The following is a 7,298-nucleotide window of genomic DNA, read 5'->3' as shown; positions in this document are numbered from 1 at the left end:
TTATTGACTGTGTGTCTAGATGATCTATCCATTTCTGTAAGTGGGGTGTTAAAGTCCCCTGCAATGACCACATTCTTATCAATAAGGTTGCTTATGTTTATGAGTAATTGTTTTATATATCTGGGGGCTCGGGTATTTGGCGCATAGACATTTATAATAGTTAGCTCTTCCTGGTGGATAGACCCTGTGATTATTATATAATGCCCTTCTTCATCTCTTGTTACAGCCTTTAATTTAAAGTCTAGTTTGTCTGATATAAGTATGGCTACTCCAGCTTTCTTTTGGCTTCCAGGAGCATGATAAATAGTTCTCCATCCCCTCACTCTCAATCTAAAGGTGTCCTCAGATCTAAAATGAGTCTCTTGTAGACAGCAAATAGATGGGTCTTGTTTTTTTATCCATTCTGATACCCTATGTCTTTTAGTTGGCGCATTTAATCCATTTACATTCAGTGTTATTATAGAAAGATATGGGTTTAGAGTCATTGTGATGTCTGTATGTTTTATGCTTGTAGTGATGTCTCTGGTACTTTGTCTCACAGGATCCCCCTTAGGATCTCTTGTAGGGCTGGTTTCGTGGTGACAAATTCCTTCAGTTTTTGTTCGTTTGGGAAGACCTTTATCTCTCCTTCTATTCTAAATGACAGACTTGCTGGATAAAGGATTCTCGGCTGCATATTTTTTCTGTTTAGCACACTGTAGATATCGTGCCAAGCCTTTCTGGCCTGCCAAGTTTCAAAGGAGAGATCAGTCACGAGTCTTATAGGTCTCCCTTTATATGTGAGGGCACGTTTATCCCTTGCTGCTTTCAGAATTTTCTCTTTATCCTTGTATTTTGCCAGTTTCACTATGATATGTCGTGCAGAAGATCGATTCAAGTTACGTCTGAAGGGAGTTCTCTGTGCCTCTTGGATTTCAATGCCTTTTTCCTTCCCCAGTTCAGGGAAGTTCTCAGCTATAATTTGTTCAAGTACCCCTTCAGCACCTTTCCCTCTCTCTTCCTCCTCTGGGATACCAATTATGCGTATATTATTTTTTTTTAGTGTATCACTTAGTTCTCTAATTTTCCCCTCATACTCCTGGATTTTTTTATCTCTCTTTCTTTCAGCTTCCTCTTTCTCCATAACTTTATCTTCTAGTTCACCTATTCTCTCCTCTGCCTCTTCAAGCCGAGCCATCGTGGTTTCCATTTTGTTTTGCATTTCGTTTAAAGCGTTTTTCAACTCCTCGTGACAGTTCCTTAGTCCCTCGATCTTTATGGCAAGAGATTCTCTGCTGTCCTGTATACTGTTTTCAAGCCCAGCGATTAATTTTATGACTATTATTCTAAATTCACTTTCTGTTATATTATTTAAATCCTTTTTGATCAGTTCATTAGCTGTTGTTATTTCCTGGAGATTCTTCTGAGGGGAATTCTTCCGTTTGGTCATTTTGGAGAGTCCCTGGCGTGGTGAGGACCTGCAGTGCACTTCCCCTGTGCTGTGGTGTATAACTGGAGTTAGTGGGCGGGGCCGCAGTCCGACCAGATGTCTGCCCCCAGCCCACTGCTGGGGCCACAGTCAGACTGGTGTGTGCCTTCTCTTCCCCTCTCCTAGGGGCGGGATTCACTGTGGGGTGGTGTGTCCCGTCTGGGCTACTTGCACACTGCCAGGCTTGTGTTGCTGGGGATCTGGCGTCTTAGCTGGGGTGGGTAGGCAAGGTGCATGGGGGCTGGAGGGGAGGCTTAGCTCGCTTCTCCTTAGGTGATCCACTTCAGGAGGGGCCCTGTGGCAGCGGGAGGGAGTCAGATCCGCTGCCGGAGGTTTGGCTCCGCAGAAGCACAGAGTTGGGTGTTTGCGCGGAGCGAGCAAGTTCCCTGGCAGGAACTGGTTCCCTTTGGGATTTTGGCTGGGGGATGGGCGGGGGAGATGGCGCTGGCGCCTTTGTTCCCCGCCAAGCTGAGCTCTGCCGTCTGGGGGCTCAGCAGCTCTCCCTCCCTTTGTCCTCCAGCCTTCCCGCTTTCCGAGCAGAGCTGTTAACTTATGACCTCCCAGACGCTAAGTCGCGCTTGCTGTCGGAACACAGTCTGTCCGGCCCCTCCGCTTTTGCCAGCCAGACTCGGGGGCTCTGCTTGGCCGGCGAGCCGCCCCTCCGCCCCAGCTCCCTCCCGCCAGTCCGTGGAGCGCGCACCGCCTCGCCGCCCTTCCTACCCTATTCCGTGGGCCTCTAGTCTGCGCTTGACTCCGGAGACTCCCTTCTGCTAATCCTCTGGCGGTTTTCTGGGTTCTTTAGGCAGGTGTAGGTGGAATCTAAGTGATCGGCAGGACGCGCTGTGAGCCCCGCGTCCTCCTAAGCCGCCATCTTCCGGAACCCCCCCCCCCCCCCGCCCCCGGTAGCTCATTTCTTTTCATCACTGAATAGCACTCCATTGTATGGATGTACCACAGCTTCCTTACTCATTTACCTATTGAAGGGCATTCTAGTTGCTTCCAGTTTTTGGTGATTATAGAGTTGCTATAAACTTTCATGGTCAAATGTGGACATAATTTTTTAATGAATTGGATAAATACTTAGGAATGTGATTGCTGGATCATATGGTATTATTGTGTTTATCTTTACAATAAACAGCTGAACTATCTTCCAAAGTGGCTGTTTCCTTAATTTTTCAGGTAAATAAAGATCAAAATCCCTAACATGGACTGCATCGTCTTTAGTTCCTACATATCCAGCCCCATCTTTCATCACTTTTATCTTCACATTGATGCTTCAGATACACCCCCATGCTCCCTATAGCCCCTGAGAACCTATTCTGCTCCCTAGGCCTGGAAATGACTCCTTCTACTTCTGTAAGTCCTCTGCATCCCAACTTGGTTATCATCCCATTCTTCCATCACATCACATTTTAAGCATATTTTCTTCAATAAAGCCATCACTGACCTCACTGGATAGGTCAAATCCCCCCAAGATAGGCTCCTATAGCTCAAAATATCTCACATTTGTAGCATTTATTATAGTTGTGATACTATATTTGTGTTTTTTTATACCACTTACTAGACTGTAAGTACCATAAAATCAGGACCAGATTTTTCTCATTATTTTATTCCTAATACCTAGCACAGTAACTGATATGTAGAAGCAGCTTACTATACTTTTTATTAGAGAAACAAATGAATAAATACAATAAAAGCAACAATTACTGTCAAAAGTCAATGGCATACATTTATAACAACATGGATGAAATATGAGGGCATTATGCTAAATGAAATAAGTCAGATAAAGACATATACTACATAAAGACATATACTATATTCCACTTATACGTGAAATCTAAAAAAGCAAAACTTATATAAAGTACAGTGGTGTTTACCAGGGCTGGAGGTTGGGGGAAATGGGAAGACATTGGTTAAAGGATTCAAACTTCCTGTTATATGATGAATAACTTCTGAAGATCTAATGCACAACATGGTGGTTATAGTTAATAATACCGTATTATATACGTGGAAGTTGCTAAGAGAGTCGGTCTTAAATGTTCTTACCACACACACAGACACACAAAATGATAATTACACAGCATGATGGAGATATTAGCTAACACTATGGTGGTGATCAATTTGAAATATATAAGTGTACAAATGAAAACCTTGGAAACCTTACTCTTACACAACGTTATATGTCAATTATATCTCAATAAAGCTGGAAAAAAAGTCAATGGTAAAATATTCTTTACCTTTAAAGATGTCAGCTAAATTTGTAAAATTAATCATAACGTTTTTCAAACTATGCCATTTTCAACATTTTATAACATAGTAATGCCATACTATAATTGCCATAGTACATTTAAGTAACTACTAAATCTAATTAAAACTTCAAGCTATTGAATACTATTCAAGCTATTTATTTACAACACTTAGATTAAAGTGTGTTTGCAAAAGATCACTTTATTTTTTATGTAAAGTTGGTTTATTTTACCTGCAGCTTTTCCAATATAAACTGAATGTAAATGATGATACTGAGAAATATTAGGATAGTTGCCAATATGTCAAAACATCATGCCTTCCAATCCATCCTCCATGAACTTTTTATAAAGTGCCATACATTTGGCCACAATCACAATGCTTCCAAATCATACATGGCTTTGTTACCCAGCTGCAGACGATGTTCATAGTAAGTCATCATTTGGGTCACTTCTCCTTTCAGTTGTCCATCACAGTTATGTAAAATTTCTGAGAGAAGGCCCTGCATTATTATTTCAGGAGGAATACATTGAGTTAGAAGCTCAAAAAGTCTTCCACGAACTTTAAGGAGACTTTGTGGAGTCTGATGATTGGCAATAGCGTTGGCAGTCTCCTTCAGATACACCTCCCAATCTGTTTCAGGGATTTCTTGATCTGCATCAAAAATATATTGTTGCACTCTTCAGGCTTCACACATAAGTAGGGTGTTTTTGGAGATTCCTGAAGGACTTCTCTGCAAGTCTAATGAACCAAGTTGTGAAGGAAGATTCAGACCTTCCTTGGCTTACACACAATATATAACACATGAAAAATATCTTCAATGCTGAGAGCAGGCACACAAACTGTCAGGCACCTCCTACAAATAGGTGGTATCACTTTAGATGTAGAATTGCAACACAAGATCAATCTGAAGTGGACATATATTTTCCATGGTTCTATGCGAGGCACGTTGAGTATCTTTGGTGAGTTTGTCAACCTCTGTCAATAATACCACTTTAAGATCTCTTTGAGAATTTGCTTCAAGTTGCTGTGATTGTATCACTGTTTTCAATATCTCCTGGATTACTACCCAATCACTACTTCCAGAATCACTGGGATTAACTTCAGCGATAATTGTTTGCAATGCCACTAATTTCAGTTTTCTTTTTAGATGGAGTTGTGAAGGTCTGGTGTTCAATTCTCAATTTTTCCACTCACACACCATAAAATTCAAGAATACACATAATTCTTGTCTTTTTTCCCAGCACCAGATGAACCATACACAAAAGATGAGGAAAGTCACCACTTTGCACCACGTTGCAAAGCTGGGCCACCTGCTCATGATGATAGTCCAGGTATGCCAAGTATCAGCAACAGTACTTGTCCACCTGGAGGCTCATTCCAGCTCAAATTCCCAGTGTCCCATGCTTGAAAGCCCTGCGCACATGCTGTCCATTGGGATGTGTACACAAGTTCCCTAAAAAGACCACTTTAGAACAGAATTTTTTTTTCAGCATAGTATTCAGTTTTCCTAAGGTTGTTTTGTTTTGGTTTTGTTTGGTTTGGTTTGGTTTGGTTTGGTTTGGTTTGGTTTTGGTTGTTTTTATTATTATTATTATTATTATTATTATTCACTGGGTTCCAAGCAGGGACAAAATGATATAAAGCATCTACCTAAAAAAATCTGTGACTTAAAGGTGTTTTGCTTTGCTCTTTATCAAGAGATTCAAGTGAAAGTGGATGGATACATTTCTTCCAATCAACCAACTTGGCCATTTTTTAAAGTAATCTCTACACCCAATGTGGGTCTCAAACTTATGTCCCTGAGATCAGGAGTCACATGCTCTACTGACTGAGCCAGCCAGTTGCTCCTGGCCATTAATTCTTTTTTTTTTTTTTTTTAAATTTTTTTTTCAACGTTTTTTATTTATTTTTGGGACAGAGAGAGACAGAGCATGAACGGGGGAGGGGCAGAGAGAGAGGGAGACACAGAATCGGAAACAGGCTCCAGGCTCCGAGCCATCAGCCCAGAGCCCAACGCAGGGCTCGAACTCACGGTCCGCGAGATCGTGACCTGGCTGAAGTCGGACGCTTAACCGACTGCGCCACCCAGGCGCCCCTCCTGGCCATTAATTCTTAATTGGATCCCAAGAACCTACATGTGGTTAACTGAAAGTTTAAATGGCCCACTAAAGAACAAAAACTATTTCAGTCCTAAACTACATTAATAGAATCTCATTATTTTTAACTAACCTTTATTTGTGCACTTTTAAAAACTAAGTGTAAAAAAAGTATTCCTTTAAATTTCTTCTTGTTTCACCTATAAGACTAGTCATTTCAGATTACTAGATTTAGAAAAAGACAGATTTTATCTATTTAAGCTTTCCACCCATTATATACGTTTCTTTAACAATATTTGGCCTCTTTTTTATTATCTCCAATGATGGACATCCTACTTTGTGCTGACACTGTCTATTTGACTTTGAAAATTTCTCATCTATGCATAAGTGATCAAAACTTTAAATAGGAGAGAATCTAGTACAGAGAAATGAGCATGCAGCAGACCAACATTGATTCAGTAGGCAGTGCTTTTCAGGTTTTGTTCAACTTTGCACCATTCTAATTATTGTTATCAAAATTCATTTCTTTATACACCTGAAACTAATGTAACATTGTGTTAAATATACTTGAGTTTTTTTAAAAGGCTACATTTCTCAATCTTATCCATGGATATAGTATTGTCTTTATGGGAAACAGTAGAATTTTATTCATATTCTATCACTCTCCAACATAGACTTGCTATACCAGCCAGCTTGACTTATCCCTACTCCAACTCCCAATTAAATTTTTTCATCTTTGTGCACAGAACCATTTTCCAATTTCTCTTCACCTAAATTCATCATATCTAGAAATCTGGATCTCTCTCTTCTTTAAACCCCAGATTAGAAATCCTCCATCTGAATCCACTTTGATTAAACTCACTTCACTCCAATATTTGAACTTGATGAAATAGCCAACATATATGGTTTACCCTACATCCAATTCAATTACCCTAGTTATAGTAATTACTCTGTGCTCTTTGGATACTGAAGTGAAGAAGAGATAAGTTAAGGAGTTCCCTGATTATCATAGTTTAAGCACTGAGAGATGTATCCCTCAAATACATTTGAGAATTTGGAGGTAAAAGAGAAGAATACAGATTTAAGGAATAAGAAAGACTTTGTGGAAAAAAAATAGTATTTAAGCTGGGCCTCAAAAAGATGGCTCTGAGAAAATATTGAAAGAAATACCAAGAAAATCCATTTTACATAGAAGGAATGGCTGGAACAATGGCATGGGTATAAGAAAGAAAAAAATGTATATGAAGAACTATATCTTTAGTCCTCTGGCCAGAACAAATGTTTATAAAAAGGTCAGGGAAAGGGAAAGGTAGAATATGCAGGGGCCTTGTTATTGAGTGCCTTGTTTGCCATTCTGAGGTGCTGAGACTTTATTTCATAGGTAGTAGGGAGCCATTGAAAATAGGTAGCAAAGTGATATGGCCAGATTTATTTTTTTAACAAAGAATAAGAAAACTAACAATAATTCTTTAAAGTTGTAATACCAG

At 39.9% G+C, this 7,298-nt stretch overlaps 1 pseudogene; it reads right to left on the bottom strand.

Moving 5' to 3' along the window:
- Nucleotides 1–4,017: 4,017 nt before the first annotated feature.
- On the bottom strand, nt 4,018–5,091 carry LOC109258947 (replication factor C subunit 3-like; annotated as a pseudogene).
- Between the last annotated feature and the right edge of the window lie 2,207 nt (nt 5,092–7,298).

The sequence above is a fragment of the Panthera pardus genome, unplaced genomic scaffold, assembly GCF_024362965.1.
Source record: "Panthera pardus isolate Hobbes unplaced genomic scaffold, ASM2436296v1 HiC_scaffold_27, whole genome shotgun sequence".
Lineage (NCBI taxonomy): Eukaryota > Metazoa > Chordata > Mammalia > Carnivora > Felidae > Panthera > Panthera pardus.
The sequence above is the reverse complement of the archived record's forward strand: the minus strand, read 5'-3'. Positions and strand labels throughout refer to the sequence as shown.